Genomic DNA, 20,188 nt, shown 5'->3' with positions numbered 1-20,188 from the left:
TTACCGGAGTACCGGGAGGTTACCAGAACCCCCCGGGAGCTATATGGGCCTTAGTGGGCCTTAGTGGAAAAGAGAAGGGGCAGCCCTAGATGGGCCGCGCGCCCCTCCCCTCCCTTGGTCCGAATAGGACAAGGAGAGGGGCCGGCCCCCCTCTCTCTTTTCCCCCCTCCATGAATCCTATTCCAACTAGGATTGGCGGGGGGGGGGGGGAATCCTACTCCCAGAGGGAGTAGGACTCTCCTGGCGCGCCTCTCCTAGGCCGGCCGCACCCCCCCTTTAGTCCTTTATATACGGAGGCAGGGGCACCCCAGAAACACACAAGTTGATCCACGTGATTTATTCTTAGCCGTTGCGGTGCGCCCAGCCACCATAGTCCTCGATAATATTGTAGCAGTGCTTAGGCGAAGCCCTGTAGCAGTAGTACATTAAGATCGTCACCACGCCGTCATGCTGACGGAACTCTTCCCCGACACTTTGCTGGATCGGAGTCCGGGGATCGTCATCGAGCTGAACATGTGCTAAAACTCAGAGGTGCCGTAGTTTCGGTGCTTGATCGGTCGGGCCGTGAAGATGTACGACTACATCAACCAAACGCTTCCGTTGTCGATCTACAAGGGTACGTAGATCACACTCTCCCCTCTCGTTGCTATGCATCACCATGATCTTGCGTGTGCGTAGGAAAATTTTTGAAATTACTACGTTCCCCAACACCGCACACGGCTAAGGAACGATCACGAAGATCAACTTGTGTGTCTAGAGGTGCCCCCTGCCCTCATATATAAAGGAGCAAGGGGGAGGGGGCGGCCGGCCTAGAAGGGGGCGCGCCAAGGGGAGTCCTACTCCCACTGGGAGTAGGACTCCTTCCTTCCTTGTTGGAGTAGGAGAAGGGGAAAGAGGGGGAGAGGAAAAAGGAAAAGGGGGCTGCGCCCCTTGTCCAATTCGGACCAGAGGGGGGCACGGGCCTCCTTCCTTTTGGCCTCTCTCCTCTATTCCCGTATGGCCCAATAAGGCCCATATACTCCCCGGCGAATTCCCGTAACTCTCCGGTACTCCGAAAAATACCCGAATCACTCGGAACCTTTCCGATGTCCGAATATAGTCGTCCAACATATCAATTTTTACGTCTCGACCATTTCGATACTCCTCGTCATGTCCCCGATCTCATCCGGGACTCCGAACTCCTTCGGTACATCAAAACTCATAAACTCATAATATAACTGTCATCAAAACCTTAAGCGTGCCGACCCTACGGTTCGAGAACAATGTAGACATGACCGAGACATGTCTCCAGTCAATAACCAATAGCAAAACCTGGATGCTCATATTGGCTCCTACATATTCTACGAAGATCTTTATCGGTCAGACCGCATAACAACATACGTTGTTCCCTTTGTCATCGGTATGTTACTTGCCCGAGATTCGATCGTCGGTATCTCAATACCTAGTTCAATCTCGTTACCGGCAAGTCTCTTTACTCGTTCCATAATACATCATCTCACAACTAACTCATTAGTTGCAATGCTTGCAAGGCTTTATGTGATGTGCATTACCGAGAGGGCCCAGAGATACCTCTCCGACAATCGGAGTGACAAATCCTAATCTCGAAATACGCCAACCCAACATGTACCTTTGGAGACACCTGTAGAGCACCTTTGTAATCACCCAGTTACGTTGTGACGTTTGGTAGCACACAAAGTGTTCCTCCGGCAAACGGGAGTTGCATAATCTCATAGTCATAGGAACATGTATAAGTCATGAAGAAAGCAATAGCAACATACTAAACGATCGGGTGCTAAGCTAATGGAATGGGTCATGTCAATCAGATCATTCACCTAATGATGTGATCCCGTTAATCAAATAACAACTCTTTGTCCATGGTTAGGAAACATAACCATCTTTGATTAACGAGCTAGTCAAGTAGAGGCAGACTAGTGACACTCTGTTTGTCTATGTATTCACACATGTATTATGTTTCCGGTTAATACAATTCTAGCATGAATAATAAACATTTATCATGATATAAGGAAATAAATAATAACTTTATTATTGCCTCTAGGGCATATTTCCTTCACTCTCCCACTTGCACTAGAGTCAATAATCTAGTTCACATCACCATGTGATTTAACACTAATAGTTCACATCTTTATGTGATTAGTTCACATCTTCATGTGACCAACACCCAAAGGGTTTACTAGATTCAGTAATCTAGTTCACATCGCTATGCGATTAACACCCAAAGAGTACTAAGGTGTGATCATGTTTTGCTTGTGAGAGAAGTTTAGTCAATGGGTCTGCCACATTCAGATCCGTATGTATTTTGCAAATTTCTATGTCAACAATGCTCTGCACAGAGCTACTCTAGCTAATTGCTCCCACTTTCAATATGTATCCAGATTGAGACTTAGAGTCATCTGGATTAGTGTCAAAACTTTCATCGATGTAACCCTTTACGACGAACCTTTTTGTCACCTCCATAATCGAGAAACATATCCTTATTCCACTAAGGATAATTTTGACCACTGTCCAGTGATCTACTCCTAGATCACTATTGTACTACCTTGCCAAAATCAGTGTAGGGTATACAATAGATCTGGTACATAGCATGGCATACTTTATAGAACCTATGGCTGAGGCATAGGGAATGACTTTCATTCTCTTTCTATCTTCTGTCGTGGTCGGGTTCTGAGTCTTACTCAATTTCACACCTTGTAACACAGACAAGAACTCTTTCTTTGACTGTTCTATTTTGAACTACTTCAAAATCTTGTCAAGGTATGTACTCATTGAAAAAAAAACTTATCAAGCGTCTTGATCTATCTCTATAGATCTTGATGTTCAATATGTCAGCAGCTTCACCGAGGTCTTTCTTTGGAAAATTCCTTTCAAACACTCCTTTATGCTTTGCAGAATAATTCTACATTATTTCCGATCAACAATATGTCATTCACATATACTTATCAGAAATGTTGTAGTGCTCCCTCTCACTTTCTTGTAAATACAGGCTTCACCGCAAGTCTGTATAAAACTATATGCTTTGATCAACTTATCAAAGCGTATATTCCAACTCCGAGATGCTTGCATCAGTCCATAGATGGATCGCTAGAGCTTGCATATTTTGTTAGCACCTTTAGGATTGACAAAACCTTCTGGTTGTATCATGTACAACTCTTCTTTAATAAATCTATTAAGAAATGCAGTTTTGTTTATCCATTTGCCAGATTTCATAAAATGCGGCAATTGCTAACATGATTCGGACAGACTTAAGCATAGATACGAGTGAGAAACTCTCATCATAGTCAACACCTTGAACTTGTCGAAAACCTTTTGCGACAATTCTAGCTTTGTAGATAGTAACACTACTATCAGCGTCCGTCTTCCTCTTGAAGATCCATTTATTCTCAATTGCTTGCCAATCATCGGGCAAGTCAACCAAAATCCATACTTTGTTCTCATACATGGATCCCATCTCAGATTTCATGGCCTCAAGCCATTTTGCGGAATCTGGGCTCACCATCGCTTCTTCATAGTTTGTAGGTTCGTCATGGTCAAGTAGCATGACCTCCAGAACAGGATTACCGTACCACTTTGGTGCGGATCTCACTCTGGTTTACCTACGAGATTCGGTAGTAACTTGATCTGAAGTTACATGATCATCATCATTAGCTTCCTCACTAATTGGTGTAGTAGTCACAGGAACAGATTTCTATGATGAACTACTTTCCAATAAGGGAGAAGGTACAATTACCTTATCAAGTTCTACTTTCCTCCCACTCACTTCTTTCGAGAGAACCTCCTTCTCTAGAAAGGATCCATTCTTAGCAATGAATGTCTTGCCTTTGGATCTGTGATAGAAGGTGTACCCAACAGTAACTTTTTGGGTATCCTATGAAGACACACTTTTCCGATTTGGGTTTGAGTTTATCAGGATGAAACTTTTTCACATAAGAATTGCAACCCCAAACTTTAAGAAACGACAACTTTGGTTTCTAGCCAAACCACAGTTCATACGGTGTCGTCTCAACAGATTTAGATGGTGCCCTTTTAACGTGAATGCAGCTATCTCTAATGCATAACCCCAAAACGATAGTGGTAGATCGGTAAGAGACATCATAGATTGCACTATATCGAATAAAGTACGGTTATGACGTTCGGACACACCATTATGCTGTGGTGTTCCATGTGGCATGAGTTTGTGAAACTATTCCACATTGTTTTAATTGAAGACCAAACTCGTAACTCAAATATTTGTCTCCGCGATCAGATCGTAGAAACTTTATTTTCTTGTCATGATGATTTTCCACTTCACTCTAAAATTCTTTGAACTTTTCAAATGTTTCAGACTTATGTTTCATCAAGTAGATATACCCATATCTTCTCAAATCATCTGTGAAGTTCAGAAAATAACGATACTTGCCGTGAGCCTTAACACTCATCGGACCGCATACATCAGTATGTATTATTTCTAATAAGTCAGTTGCTCGCTACGGAGAACGGAGTCTTACTCATCTTGCCCATGAGGCATGGTTCGCAAGTATCAAGTGATTCATAATCAAGTGATTCCAAAATCCCATCAGCATGGAGTTTCTTCATGCGCTTTACACCAATATGACCTAAACGGCGGTGCTACAAATAAGTTGCACTATCATTATTAACTTTGCATCTTTTGGTTTCAATATTATGATTATGTGTATCACTGCGATCGAGATCCAACGAACTATTTTCATTGGGTGTGTAACCATATAAGGCTTTATTCATGTAAATAGAACAACAATTTATTCTCTTACTTAAATGAATAACCGTATTACAATAAACATGATCAAATCATATTCATGCTTAACGCAAACACCAAATAACACTTATTCAGGTTCAACACTAATCCCGAAAGTATAGGGAGTGTGCGATGATGATCATATCAATCTTGGAACCACTTCCAACACACATCGTCACTTCACCCTTAACTAGTCTATGTTTATTCTGCAACTCCCGTTTCGAGTTACTAATCTTAGCAACTGAACTAGTATCAAATACTGAGGGGTTGCTATAAACACTAGTAAAGTACACATCAATAACATGTATATCAAATATACTTATGTTCACTTTGCCATCCTTCTTATCTGCCAATCACTTGGGGTAGTTCCGCTTCCAGTGACCAGTCCCTTTGCAGTAGAAACACTTAGTCTCACGCTTAGGACCAGACTTGGGCTTCTTCACTTGAGCAGCAACTTGCTTGCTATTCTTCTTGAAGTTCCCCTTCTTCCCTCTTCCCTTTTCTTGAAACTAGTGGTCTTGTCTACCATCAACACTTGATGTTTTTCTCGATTTCTACCTTCGTCAATTTCCGCATTACGAAGAGCTTAGGAATCATTTCCGTTATCCCTTGCATATCATAGTTCATCACGAAGTTCTACTAACTTGGTGATGGTGACTAGAGAATTCTGTCAATCACTATCTTATCTGGAAGATTAACTCCCACTTGATTCAAGCGATTGTAGTACTCAGACAATGTGGGCACATGCTCACTAGTTGAGCAATTCTCCTCCATCTTTTAGCTATAGAACTTGTTGGAGACTTCATATCTCTCAACTCGGGTATTTGCTTGAAATATTAACTTCAACTCCTGGAACATCTCATATGCTCCATGACGTTCAAAACATCTTTGAAGTCCCGATTCTAAGCCATTAATCATGGTGCACTAAACTATCAAGTAGTCATCATATTGAGCTAGCCAAACGTTCATAACGTCTGCATCTGCTCCTGCAATAGGTCCGTCACCTAGCGGTGCATCAAGGACATAATCCTAAAGTTACGGACCCAGTCCGTGTAATTGCTACCATCATCTTTCAACTTTGCTTTCTCAAGGAACGCATTAAAATTCAACGGAACAACAGCACGAGCCATCTATCTACAAACAAGCATAAACAAGCAAGATACTTATCAGGTACTAAGTTTCATGATAAATTTAAGTTCAGTTAATTTACTTAAAGAACTCCCACTTAGATAGACATCCCTCTAATCCTCTAAGTGATTACGTGATCCAAATCAACTAAACCATGTCCGATCATCACGTGAGATGGAGTAGTTTCATTGGTGAACATCACTATGTTGATCATATCTACTATATGATTCACGCTCGACCTTTCGGTCTCCGTGTTCCGAGGCCATATCTGTATATGCTTGGCTCGTCAAGTATAACCTAAGTATTCCGCATGTGCAACTGTTTTGCACCCGTTGTATTTGAACGTAGAGCCTATCACACCCGATCATCATGTGGTGTCTCAGCACGAAGAACTTTCGCAACGGTGCATACTCAGGGAGAACACTTCTTGATAATTAGTGAGAGATCATCTTATAATGCTATCGTCAATCTAAGCAAGATAAGATGCATAAAAGATAAACATCACATGCAATCAATATAAGTGATATGATATGGCCATCATCATCTTGTGCTTGTGATCTCCATCTTCGAAGCACCGCCATGATCACCATCGTCATCGGCGCGACACTTTGATCTCCATCGTAGCATCGTTGTCGTCTCGCCAATCTTATGCTTCCACGACTATCGATACCGCTTAGTGATAAAGTAAAGCATTACAGCGCGATTGCATTGCATACAATAAAGCGACAACCATATGGCTCCTGCCAGTTGCCGATAACTTGGTTACAAAACATGATCATCTCATACAATAAAATTTAGCATCATGTCTTGACCATATCACATCACAACATGCCCTGCAAAAACAAGTTAGACGTCCTCTACTTTGTTGTTGCAAGTTTCACGTGGCTGCTACGGGCTTAAGCAAGAACCAATCTTACCTACACATCAAAACCACAACAATAGTTTGTCAAGTTGGTGCTGTTTTAACCTTCGCAAGGACCGGGCGTAGCCACACTCGGTTCAACTAAAGTTGGAGAAACTGTCACCCGCTAGCCACCTTTGTGCAAAGCACGTTGGGAGAACCGGTCTCGCGTAAGCGTACGCGTAATGTCGGTCCGGGCCGCTTCGTCCAACAATACCGCTGAACCAAAGTATGACATGCTGGTAAGCAGTATGACTTATATCGCCCACAACTCACTTGTGTTCTACTCGTGCATATAACATCAACACATAAAACCTAGGCTCGGATGCCACTGTTGGGGAATGTAGTAATTTCAAAAAAATTCCTACGCACACGCAAGATCATGGTGATGCATAGCAACAAGAGGGGAGAGTGTGATCTACGTACCCTTGTAGACCGACAGCAGAAGCGTTGTGACAACGCGGTTGATGTAGTCGTACGTCTTCACGATCCGACCGATCCAAGCACCGTTACTCCGGCACCTCCGAGTTCTTGGCACACGTTCAGCTCGATGACGATCCCCGGGCTCCGATCCAGCAAAGCATCAGGGAGGAGTTCCGTCAGTACGACGGCGTGGTGACGATTTTGATGTTCTACCGTCGCAGGGCTTCGCCTAAGCACCGCTACAATATGACCAAGGTGGAATATGGTGGAGGGGGGCACCGCACACGGCTAAGGAACGATCACGAAGATCAACTTGTGTGTCTAGAGGTGCCCCCCTGCCCCCGTATATAAAGGAGCAAGGGGGAGGGGGCGGCCGACCTAGAAGGGGGCGCGCCAAGGGGAGTCCTACTCCCACTGGGAGTAGGACTCCTTCCTTCCTTGTTGGAGTAGGAGAAGGGGAAAGAGGGGGAGAGGAAAAAGGAAAAGGGGGCTGCGCCCCTTGTCCAATTTGGACCAGAGGGAGGGGCAGGCCTCCTTCCTTTTGGCCTCTCTCCTCTATTCCCGTATGGCCCAATAAGGCCCATATACTCCCCGGCGAATTCCCGTAACTCTCCGGTACTCCGAAAAATACCCGAATCACTCGGAACCTTTCCGGTGTCCGAATATAGTCGTCCAATATATCGATCTTTACGTCTCGACCATTTCGAGACTCCTCGTCATGTCACCGATCTCATCCGGGACTCCGAACTCCTTCGGTACATCAAAACTCATAAACTCATAATATAACTGTCATCGAAACCTTAAGCGTGCCGACCCTACGGTTCGAGAACAATGTAGACATGACCGAGACATGTCTCTGGTCAATAACCAATAGCGGAACCTGGATGCTCATATTGGCTCCTACATATTCTACGAAGATCTTTATCGGTCAGACCGCATAACAACATACGTTGTTCCCTTTGTCATCGGTATGTTACTTGCCCGAGATTCGATCGTCGGTATCTCAATACCTAGTTCAATCTCGTTACCGGAAAGTCTCTTTACTCATTTCGTAATACATCATCTCACAACTAACTCATTATTTGCAATGCTTGCAAGGCTTTATGTGATGTGCATTACCGAGAGGGCCCAGAGATACCTCTCCGACAATCGGAGTGACAAATCCTAATCTCGAAATACGCCAACCCAACATGTACCTTTGGAGACACCTGTAGAGCACCTTTATAATCACCCAGTTACGTTGTGACGTTTGGTAGCACACAAAGTGTTCCTCCGGCAAACGGGAGTTCCATAATCTCATAGTCATAGGAACATGAAGTCATGAAGAAAGCAATAGCAACATACTAAACGATCGGGTGCTAAGCTAATGTAATGGGTCATGTCAATCAGATCATTCACCTAATGATGTGATCCCGTTAATCAAATAACAACTCTTTGTCCATGGTTAGGAAACATAACCATCTTTGATTAACGAGCTAGTCAAGTAGAGGCATACTAGTGACACTCTGTTTGTCTATGTATTCACACATGTATTATGTTTCCAGTTAATACAATTCTAGCATGAATAATAAACATTTATCATGATATAAGGAAATAAATAATAACTTTATTATTGCCTCTAGGGCATATTTCCTTCACGAACCGTGCGTTTAGGCCGGATGGTAATAGGAGGCAAGGGACACGAAGTTTTACCCAAGTTTGGGCCCTCTCGATGGAGGTAAAACCCTACGTCCTGCTTGATTAATATTGATGATATGGGTAGTACAAGAGTAGATCTACCACGAGATGAGAGAGGCTAAACCCTAGAAGCTAGCCTATGGTATGATTGTTGATGTGTATGTTGTCCTACGGACTAAAACCCTCCGATTTATATAGACACCGGATAGGGTTAGGGTTACATAGAGTCGGTTACAATGGTAGGGGATCTGAACATCCGTATAGTTCGGCTATCCGAACACCCCCTAATCCAGAACTCCCTCACCCCGTATCTCTTTTTCTGTTAGGTTTTTGAGGATTTTTAAAATGTTTAACGGAGTTCCCCGTTAAATTTGGATGTAACTTTTCGAGTAGATGATTTTTCATATAAAAACTTTTTCATCCGAGTTCGTACGCAAAAGTTATGCCCATTTTACAAATTCTCGAGAGATTCGCAAATAAAGTCGAATTTCATATTTGTAAATTTTCACAACAACTAGACCACATATCACATGGGAAACTTATTTTCTTTTATTTTTTTGACATTTCCATCATTTTTTATTTTTTTAAAAACTGAAAAGGCGGTTCACCGGGGGGGGTGCATTCGGTGGAAGTGGTGGCCAAGTTACTAATGGCGCACCATGGCATGGTGCGCCATTACTAGTTCAACTAGTAATGGCGCACCACTCCCACGGTGCGCCATTAGTAGTTTTGAAAAAAAAATTACTAATGGCGCATCGTGGATGTGGTGCGCCATTAGTATTTGCACATTAATGGTGCGCCAACACATGGTGCGTCATTAGTATTTAGTAATGGTGCACCACATGTACAGTGCGCCATTAGTGTCAATTTCATCTTTAGCCCTTTTCCTAGTAGTGTCAGATCTATGTTTTTATATCCATGAAAGTATTTGAGTTTCTTTGATCTCTTTTATGCATGATCTCTTATAGCCTCGTATTTCTTCTCTGATATTTGGGTTTTTTCTGGCCAACTCGATCTATTTATCTTGCAATGGGAAGAGGTTCCCGGTAGTGGGTTCGATCTTACGGTGCTTGATCCCAGTGACAGAAAGGGAACCGACACATATGTATTGTTGCTACTAACGATAAAAAGAAGAGATCTATATCTACCACCATATTGATAAATGGATCTTGTCTACATCATGTCATCGTTCTTATTGCATTACTCCGTTTTTCCATGAACTTAATACACTAGATGCATGCTGGATAGCGGTCGATGTGTGGAGTAATAGTAGTAGATGTAGGCAGGAGTCAGTCTACTAATCTTGGACGTGATGCATATGTAATGATTATTGCCTGGATATCATCATAATTATTTGAAGTTCTATCAATTTCCCAACAGTAATTTGTTTACCCACCGTTTGCTATTTTTCTCAAGAGAAGCCACTAGTGAAACCTACGAACCCCGGGTCTTATTTCTCATATATTTGCCTTTGCGATCTACTTTTTCCTTGCTTTTATTTTAATATCTATTAATCCAAAAATACAAAAATACTTTGCTGCACTTTATTTTATTTGCGATCTATTTATCCAATCTATTACAACCTTTTTACCGTCACACACAAAATTTCTGGCGCCGTTACCCGAAAGGGATTAACAACCCCTTTAACACGTCGGGTTGTGAGGTGTTGTTATTTGTGTGCATGTGTTGTTTATGTTGTGTTGCTTGGTTCTCCTACTGGTTCGATACCTTGGTTTCATAACTGAGGGAAATACTCAACCGTCAATATGCTACATCATCCCTCCCTCTCCGGGGAAATGCCGACGTAGTTCCAGCTGTCATCAAGGAGAATTTCTGGCGCCGTTGCCGGGGAGCACCAAGTCAAGATAATCTCCCGTCAACGTGCCTTCTGGCGCCGTTGCCGGTGAGGATCAACATATACCAGGTTCCTAATCACAAATCTTATCTCCTCGCAATTTACATTATTCGCCATTTGCCTCTCATTTTCCTCTCCCCCACTTCACAAAACTTTATTGTTTTATTCGCCCCTCTTGTTCCGTTCGTCGTTTTCTTGCCGAATAGTTCAATCTTATTGTCTGGTCATCATGACTCAAGAGAACACCAAGTTATTGTGTGGTCATCATCGTTTTCTCATTCTTGTTGTCAGCTTGCTCCTCCCGCTACTAGTGCGGAGACTTGTGATATTAATACTGCTTTATTGAATCTTGTTATGAAAGACCAATTTTCCAGTGCTCCTAATGAGGATGTCGCGTCCCATCTTAATACCTTTGTGGAATTATGCGATATGCAAAAGAAAAAAGATGTGGACAATGATGTGGTCAAGATGAAATTATTTCTGTTTTCCTTGCGTGATTCTGCAAAAATTTGGTTCTCTTCTTTGCCTTGTAATAGTGTCGATTCTTGGAATAAGTGCAAAGATGCTTTTATCACGAAGTATTTTCCTCCCGCAAACACTATTTCCCTTAGAACCCAGATCATGAATTTCAAGCAACTTGAACATGAGCATGTTGCGCAATCTTGGGAAAGGATGAAAATGATGCTAAGGAATTGTCCAACTCATGGGTTAAATCTTTGGATGATCAACAAAATTTTATGCGGGATTGAATTTTGTTTCTCGTAATCTTTTAGATTCCACCGCGCGTGGTACTTTTATGGAAATTACTTTGGGTGAAGCTACCAAATTTCTTGATAATATCATAGAAAATTATTTGCAATGGCATACGGAAAGAGCTCCTACTAGTAAAAAAGTTAATTCGGTTGAAGAAATTTCTTCTTTGAGTAATAAAGTTGATGCTCTTATGAAATTGGTTGCTAGTTAAAGTGCTCCTATTGATTTTAATGATATGCCTTTGTCTACTTTGATTGAGCAAAATAGTGATGCCATTGATGTGAATTTTATTTCTAGAAATAATTTCAACAACAATGCTTATAGAGGTAATTTTAATCCTAGGCCTTTTCCTAATAATTCCTCTAATAATTATGGTAATTCCTATGGAAATCAATCTTATCTCTCCCTAATAATAAACCAGTGATTGCTTCTGGTCGTCCGTCATCGGCCTTTTTTGCAAAAATGTCCCCTCGTTTATGAGAAATTAACCCGCAGTCCTCGTCGTAAGTCAAGCGGAACCGGTACAAAGGAGAGAAAAGGAAAAAAATAGCCCAGCCGCCGCACCACCCTGCCTCCTCGATCCCATCTCCACCTCCAGCCTGCCGCCACCTCCTGCCCCGCTCCGCTTCGCCGTGCGCCGCGCGCCGCCCGTCCCCGCCGCCGCCACCTCCTGCTCCGCCCCGCCCCGTGACCCCTGCGGCCGCCACTTCTCGCCCCGCCCTGCCGCATGCGGCCCCTCTTCTCCATCTCTCCATCGCCATCTCCCTCCTCCCTCCCTGTTCCACCCCCACCTCTACTCCCAGCAGGCTCAACCATGGTGGTCAACACGGGGACGTGAGCGTGCACGGGTGGCGTCGGTGGACGAGGTGAGTGATGATGCTTCTCCCTATTGGCTATAGAGAGAGATGTAGGGTCAGATTTGATTTGTTTGTGTTCTGGTAATTGGTCAAAGTGACAATGATATGCCACTACTGATGCCAGAGGTTGTGACATTTATTTTATGATAGATCAAAATCGGTTGATGATGGAGCGCAAGTAGCACAAGTTAATCATGTGCACTTCCCATTATTGAATATCAGGTACAATGTTTTTGATTTGTTACTTGAGTTGTTACTCATTACTTTTTTAATCAGGGTATTGTAGTCAATGCATTGCTACTTCCATGTAAACAATGGAAGTAATTATGTACACATTTGCATTCTTCCAAATTGCACTTTACATGGGGTAAATGATCGTGTTGGTCTCTACGCTGCAGATATGCCAAACTAAAGGAGGCGGCTAGAGGAAGCATTGGAGGCCAAGTTCAGCAGCAACGGTCAGCTGTCGTCAGTGGCCGGCCGGCGACATTTGCGAAGGAATGAGGGTGACCGGAGACCGACAACAGGGGGCTGTCGAACTAGCCAAGCTACCATCACTCCATCATCTCCGGAGATCGTTCGGTGATGTCCAATGCATCATGTCATGGACTGGAGCGCGGACTGCCCTGCGCAAGTAGGTTATGTGCTTGAGACGATTGAATGTCCGGTAATATGATAAACCTGCAGAGAACAGCAGCTCCAAACTCCATTGCTTGATCTCAAGATAGCTCTATTAAATCTCTTGATGGTATAACAGGACATTGGTAGGAATTCCTGATGACTGAGGAAATTTTGGCAGACATTCTTGATGGTATATTAAATCTTGGTTTGATGGGTACTTTTCTGAAGAAACTATTGAGTCCCAGGTATTGTGATTCTCGCAAATATTTTCCAATGCTTGCATATGCCAGTGCCTGATTCCGAGTCCAATCACTATGTATGTGAAAGTAATGTTTGTATCCATTCAGGCGGATCAACTTATTTTCACGTCAGGTTTTAGGTGTTTCCCAGCTAGGCAGCAATTTCTTCAAAAGACCACACCGCGAGCATTATCTTAAGTGGACCATTGACCTGCAATTTTTGCCTTTTGCATGTACAGGCTTATTATGTGTGGATTTTGAAAGCTATTTCTACATATTCTATCTCCTTTGAGACTAAACTGTGTAGTTGCTCTGGATCAGTTCACCTGCTCAATAATTGTGCTAGAGGAGTTAGTCATAGTATGTCTAGAAATCCCTTGGAGCACTACTCTAGGTAACATTGTTATGTTGTCTTTGCTAGAAAACTGTATATGTACTCTAGAATTGGGTGTACATGTTGGTTCAGCCCATGGACGTTTTCTTTGAGATTCACTTATGGACCTTGCAGTAATGTACTCCCTCGGTAAACAAATATAAGACATTTTAGGTCACTAAAGTAGTTACCTGAAATATCTTATATTAGTTTATAGAGGGAGTATTAATTTTTGTCTTGATGCATTTTAAATTAAACTAAAAAGTGTCTATCTAAATTTTGAGCTGAATCTGAACCATGGTTTGCATTCAGCTATATTTCTAAAACATTGCACAAAGTCCTATATTTAGGATGCCAAGTTTCTTCTCTCCTGTAGGAAATTTTGGCCCTATATATTCTAAACTTTTGTCATATTCAGTTTTAATGGTCGGAAAGAAACAATGTTATTTTTTATTATCAAATGGAGTCAAGTTGCTAATCTGTAATTTACAAAGATGTAAGGAAGTGTTATTTTTGGGTGTCGTTGCTTATGCCTTTTATATTTAGAGGATATTATGGGCTTATGTCGAGTAATGGTAATAGAGTTGTTCCCACTATAGATTTCCATTGTGTATTAGAAAAGGTATGCACCTGGAATTATAGGCCTTGCCCAGTTGTAAGATTTTTATATGCAGTTTATTTTTTTCACTAGAGATATTTAGTTTGTTTATGACAACTAGAGAAGGATGATGAGGCAGACGAACAACTGAAATATTGATTAATTGTAATGATGAATGCATTTACATTTATGAGTTTTTCCACCACTTTTCGACTATCTCTAATAATGATGGTTAGTCTATTTTCACTTCTTGATTTTACCTACTAAATTGATTTTTGGTCTACAATTCTGTACATATAGCTTTCCCCAATACCAAAAGTCAACAGTCATACTTAAATAACCATTCACAACCCTTTCTTTAATCCTTATGCTTTTTTGTTTCTATTCTACTTGGAACAGAGGAAAATGCCCTTATGGAGCTTTTGAGCTTTTTGTACAGTGGAAAGTTAACAAACAACCGAGCCTGCTATTCTGGTTGACATCTTAATGGATGCCGATAAATTTGAGGTTCTCTCTTGCATGAGGCATTGTAGCCAGTTGCTCTCAAGCTTTCATATGACCATAGAATCTGCATTGATCTACCTAGACTATCCATGATTCACTTCGATGGCAGTTGAAGTTCACCATTTGATAGTTGCAGCTAAGGATTTCCTTGCCAACAAATACAGTGATATGCATAAGTGTGTGATCCCCATTGGATGGAGCCACCTTTTCTTTCCTTTTCATACAGAAGTGTACACATTGTTGAAACAAAATCATGTATGAAGTGTACTCAAGGCTTGGTTTGTATTATTTCAGGTTCCGAAATGAAGTGATGAACATGCCACTTGCTGGGATTGAAGCCATATTTTCAAGCACTGACCTACATGTGAAAAAATGAAGATGTCTTGTACCGTCTGTTGCTCAACTGGGCCCGTGTGCAATACCAGAATTAGAAGAAAGACGTAAGATCTTGAGTTCTCATTTGGTTCCGCTGGTGCGCTTCAGTCATATGACTTGTGAGGCACTTCAGGAGATTTTCACATGCACTGACAATGCCATAGACCATGAGCAAAGCTTACCACTAGGGTACTTATGTGCAAAGCTTATCCAGCACACTAACCAGGCCAGGTGCTCTTGCAGCATGTGCAACCTCTTGTTTGTTATATGCAGAGCTAGCTTACAAGTACAGGCATCTGAAAGTGGTTCTGTTTGAGACCGCAACGAGATGGAGGCGGTGGTCTTGACACCCATGCTGGAGACCATCTGGTGGTACGATTGCTATCAAATGCAGCTTGGTTTGTGTGTGCATCTCCTAGCTTTTGTGTCCGCGTGTAGTGTTATTGGTTAATTATGTTGTGTCCTTACTGATCTCAAGTCTCAATAGTATGTGAATGGGTGTAATCAGAACAAACATGTTTATCCTATTTGTGGTAGGAAATGGTGTATATTTCTTTCGTCTTAGGAGCCAGGCTGATGGGTCTGCTTGAAATTCCTCGGGTGGAGAAAACACAACCTGAAGAGCTTTGCTTTTGATCAAATGGCTATGACTGGAGCTTCAGAACAAGTAGCTGTTTAGAAAGGTGTCAATGGATTTACCGAGGAAACAGTCACGTTGTAGGTAAGTAATAAAGTTTACTGAGGAAACAGTCATGATGTAAATAAATCGATGTCCTACACATAAAAAAAGTACAGTGTCCCGAGGGATTTCTTGGGTTTAATACCATTAAGATTTTACACAAGAAATCACAGGCTGTATAAATGATTTCACTTGCTGCAGTCAAACAAGTGGATGGATGGTATCCACAAATATTCTAGCCACTGTAAATAAATCCGACACTATTTTAGCCCATCATCGAGCAAGATATTTTTGAACCCTAGTTTAATGCAGCCGCTACTAATCTATCTTCCAGGTAGCACACCAAAGAACCATATTCTCAATTTGCACAGTAGTGTGATTTAACATATTAGATCGTCACGTGTGAGGTTTTGTTTCTCCCGTTGCAACGCACGGGCAATTTTCGTAGTAATAATAATAATAGGAACACCTCTGATCTTGAGAACAATATTAAAGAATTTATCAACACACAAAAAAATTTAAACACTTCCATAGAAGAAAAGTTGAACAAAATTGATGATTTGTCTAGAAGTGTTGATAGAATTGCTCATGATGTGGAAAATCTCAAGATGATTTTTTTTGCCTAAAGTAGATGGCTCAATTAAAGCTATTTATGTTTCTATGGATGAAAGTAAGAAAAGAACTGCTATGCTTAGAGCTAAAAGAGAATTTTTGGGAAAAGCTTTTTCTAGTGATTATTCTTGCAAAAGTGATGAAGATCTTAAAATGATAGGTGTTTCTTCTATTGATTCCTTGTTTAGTAAAGTTAAGAATGATGAAAAAGGGACAGGAGAAGAGTTAGGTAGAAGGCATCCCAATATTTCGGAGGGTGAAAATCATGTTGAGAAAATTGATGAAAGTGGGTTTGGAGAGGTTAAAACTTTAGCTAGTGGTGCACCCACTATTTTGGATTGCGAAGACTTTAATTATGATAGTTGCTCTTTGATTGATTGTATTTCTTTGTTGCAATCCATGATAAATTAACGCCATGCTTATGAACAAAATAAAGCTTTTACTAAACATATTATTGATGCTAAGATGAAAGCTCTTGAAGAAAAATTGGAATTAGAAGTTTCAATTCCTAGAAAATTGTATGATGAATGGGGACCTACTATCAAAGTCAAGATTAAAAATTATGAGTGTTTTGCTTTGTGTGACTTGGGTGCTAGTGTTTCCACAATTTTGAAATCTTTATGTGATGTGCTTGGTCTTACCAATCTTGAAGAATGTTCCTTGAATTTGCACTTGGTAGATTCTACTATTAAAAAGCCTATGGGAAGAATTAATGATGTTCTTATTATTGCAAATAGGAATTATGTGCCCATAGATTTTATTGTTCTTGATATTGATTGCAATCCGTCTTGTCCAATAATTCTTGGTAGACCGTTTTTACGCACTATCGGTGCCGTGATTGATATAAAAGAAGGCAATATTAAGTTCCAATTTCCTTTGAGGAAGGGTATGGAACACTTTCCTAGAACTAGAATTAAGCCACCTTATGAATCAATCATGAGGGCATCTTATGGGTCAAGGACCAAAGATGATAAAACTTAGATCCTTGCTATATGCTTAGCTAAGGGCGTAAACCTATAGCGCTTGTTGGGAGGCAACCCAATGAATAAAATTTATTTTTGCTTTTTGCTTCCTGTTTTTGAGTGTTAGCAAAATTATGCTACTGTTATGATTGTGTTTTTTATGTTTTAATTAGTGTTTGTGCCAAGTAAAGCCTTTAGGATCTTCTTGGGCAATAGTTGTTTGATCTTGCTGAAAAAACAGAAGGTTTGCGCTCACGAAATTAATTTTCGCTTTTTACGAGAGAGTGATAAAATACCCATTCCACTTGCAGTAGATCAATATAAAAATTTCTCAAGTCGTCCTAATTTTTCAGAGTTTTTTGAGTTACAGAAGTATTCAAAATAGTCAGATTGCTACAGACTGTTCTGTTTTGACAGATTTTGTTTTCGTTGTGTTGTGTGCTTATTTTGATGGCTCTATGGTATTCTTTGATGAGTTATTGCCATAGAAAAGTTGCAATAAAATACATATAATAAAAACAAAATATGAATTAGTTTGATACAACACTTATAGTAGTGGTTTATTATTCTTATACTAACGGATCTCACAAAGGTTTTGTTGAGTTTTGTGTGATTGAAGTTTTCAAGTTTTGGGTTATCTTACGATGGATGACGGAAGGATGTAAGAGCCTAAGCTTGGGGATGCCCCGGCATCCCAAGCTATTATCAAAGAATGAGCAATCAACTAAGCTTAGGGATGCCCCCGAGTGGCATCCCCGCTTTGTTCCAAAAACTATCAGTATTTTACTCGAGACTATATTTTTATTCGTCACATGATATGTGTTTTGCTTGGACCGTCTTGTATGATATGTGTCTTTGCTTGTTTTATTTTGTGTTTTAAGTTATCAATCCTTGCTGGACACACCTATTTGAGAGAGCCCAAAATTATGCCACGACTTGTTAGAATTGCTCTCTATGCTTCACTTAAATATTTTATGAGCTAGGACTTGCTCTAGTGCTTCACTTATATCTTTTTGAGCACGGTGTGCTTTGTTATTTTTGAGGAAATGATCTCTTGCTTCACTTAGATTTGTTTGAGAGTTAGTAAAATTTTGAAGAAATTCTCTCTTGCTTCACTTAAATTATTTTGAGAGAAAGAAAATTTGTTATGCTCATGATCTTCACTTATATTTGGTTGAGCTTATGAAAAGCCACTCATGAAAATTAGTCCCAAAGTGATAGATACCCAAGAAGGATAAAGTAAAAGAAAATGTCATGAATATCATTGGACAAAATAAACTTGATTCTTAGTAATAGTTTTGAGATATGATGATGTGATATGTGAGTTATGTTGATGAGTAATTGTGCTCTAGTAAGAATATGGGTGTTAAGGTTTGTGATTCCGTATGCAAGTACGAAAGTCAATAGTCATGCAATGAAAATTATATCCTACTTGTGGTGCATTATTCGGTGTTAATTATGCTTAATGCTTGCTTATGAGATTATTCGTTTCTTGGTTGGTCGCTTCCCAATCTTTTGCTAGCCTTCATTTTGCACTAAGTATGACTTCTACTTATGCATCCAAAATCATTTAAACCAGTTTTGCCACATGAGTCCACTATATCTACCTATATGCGGTATTCTTTTGCCGTTCTAAGCAAATTTGCATGTGCCATCTCTCATTTTCAAAATAAACTTCTCTTTTGTGTGTTTGTTTCGCTCGCGGAACGGTGAGGGGTTGCTAATATTTTCCATGCTAGATGTGTTATTCTCAAGATGAGTGTTTATTCACTTGTCATTGCACGGGAGTAAGGTAAATGTATTAGGGATGCCCAGTCCCGAAATACAAAAACAAAAATGAATTTACTTTATGTTGTCAAATAATAAATTCCTTGGAAAGTGTTGGTATGGAGGGCACCCGTGGATACGGCTAGCCATGGAAAGTGAAAGTTATGGTGAAAAAAGGAATAAACTTTATTTTCTGTTTGGGAACCGCCTATGGCATATCTAGCATGGAAAGTGTTCGGAACTCTCAGTCGTTTTCGTTGGTGGGATGCATACACCTCCCAAAATGTTTTTATCTCAATTTTTTCGCTTTGAGCTCTGGCACCTCTACAAATCCCTACTTCCTCTGCGAAGGGACTTTCTTTTACTTTATGCAATTTTTGTTTTGAAATTTGAGTCTCCATCTTCTCTTATAAAATCACCAACTAGGAGGCAATATGATCGTGCTCAAGTATTGGGTGTAGTTAATATTCGAGTGTGTTTCATGAATGGATCAATGTTTGAGCATTATGGGCTAGGGATAACTTATTTTAGCATTGATATTTAGAAAGACATGGTTGCTTGTTGATATGCTTGAGTATCTAAATTATTATGTCAAAACTAGACTATTGCTTTGAATAATATAAAAGTACAAATGTCCATGCTATAAAGAAAATAATATGATATGACTTGATGAATAGCACTCCACATCAAAAATTCTGTTTTTATCACTTACCTACTCGAGGACGAGTAGGATTTAAGCTTGGGGATGCTGATACGTCTCTAACGTATCTATAATTTTTGATTGTTCCATGTTGTTTTATTATCAATCTTGGATGTTTTATAATCATTTTATAGTCATTTTATATCATTTTTGGTACTAACCTATTGGCATAGTGCCTAGTGTCAGTTCATGTTTTTCCATGTTTTTTACATCACATGAAATCAATATCAAACGGAGTCCAAATGGCACGAAACTTTACGATGATTTTTTATGGGACAAAAGGAAGCAGATGGGCCCTGGTTACACCTAGGGTGGGGAGTCCAGAGGAGGGGACAACACACCAGGGCGCGCCAGGAGGCCCTGGCGCGCCCTGGTGGGTTGTGCCCACATCAGGTA

Source organism: Triticum dicoccoides, chromosome 1A (genome assembly GCF_002162155.2).
Source record: "Triticum dicoccoides isolate Atlit2015 ecotype Zavitan chromosome 1A, WEW_v2.0, whole genome shotgun sequence".
NCBI lineage: Eukaryota > Viridiplantae > Streptophyta > Magnoliopsida > Poales > Poaceae > Triticum > Triticum dicoccoides.
This window is presented reverse-complemented; position numbering follows the sequence as displayed.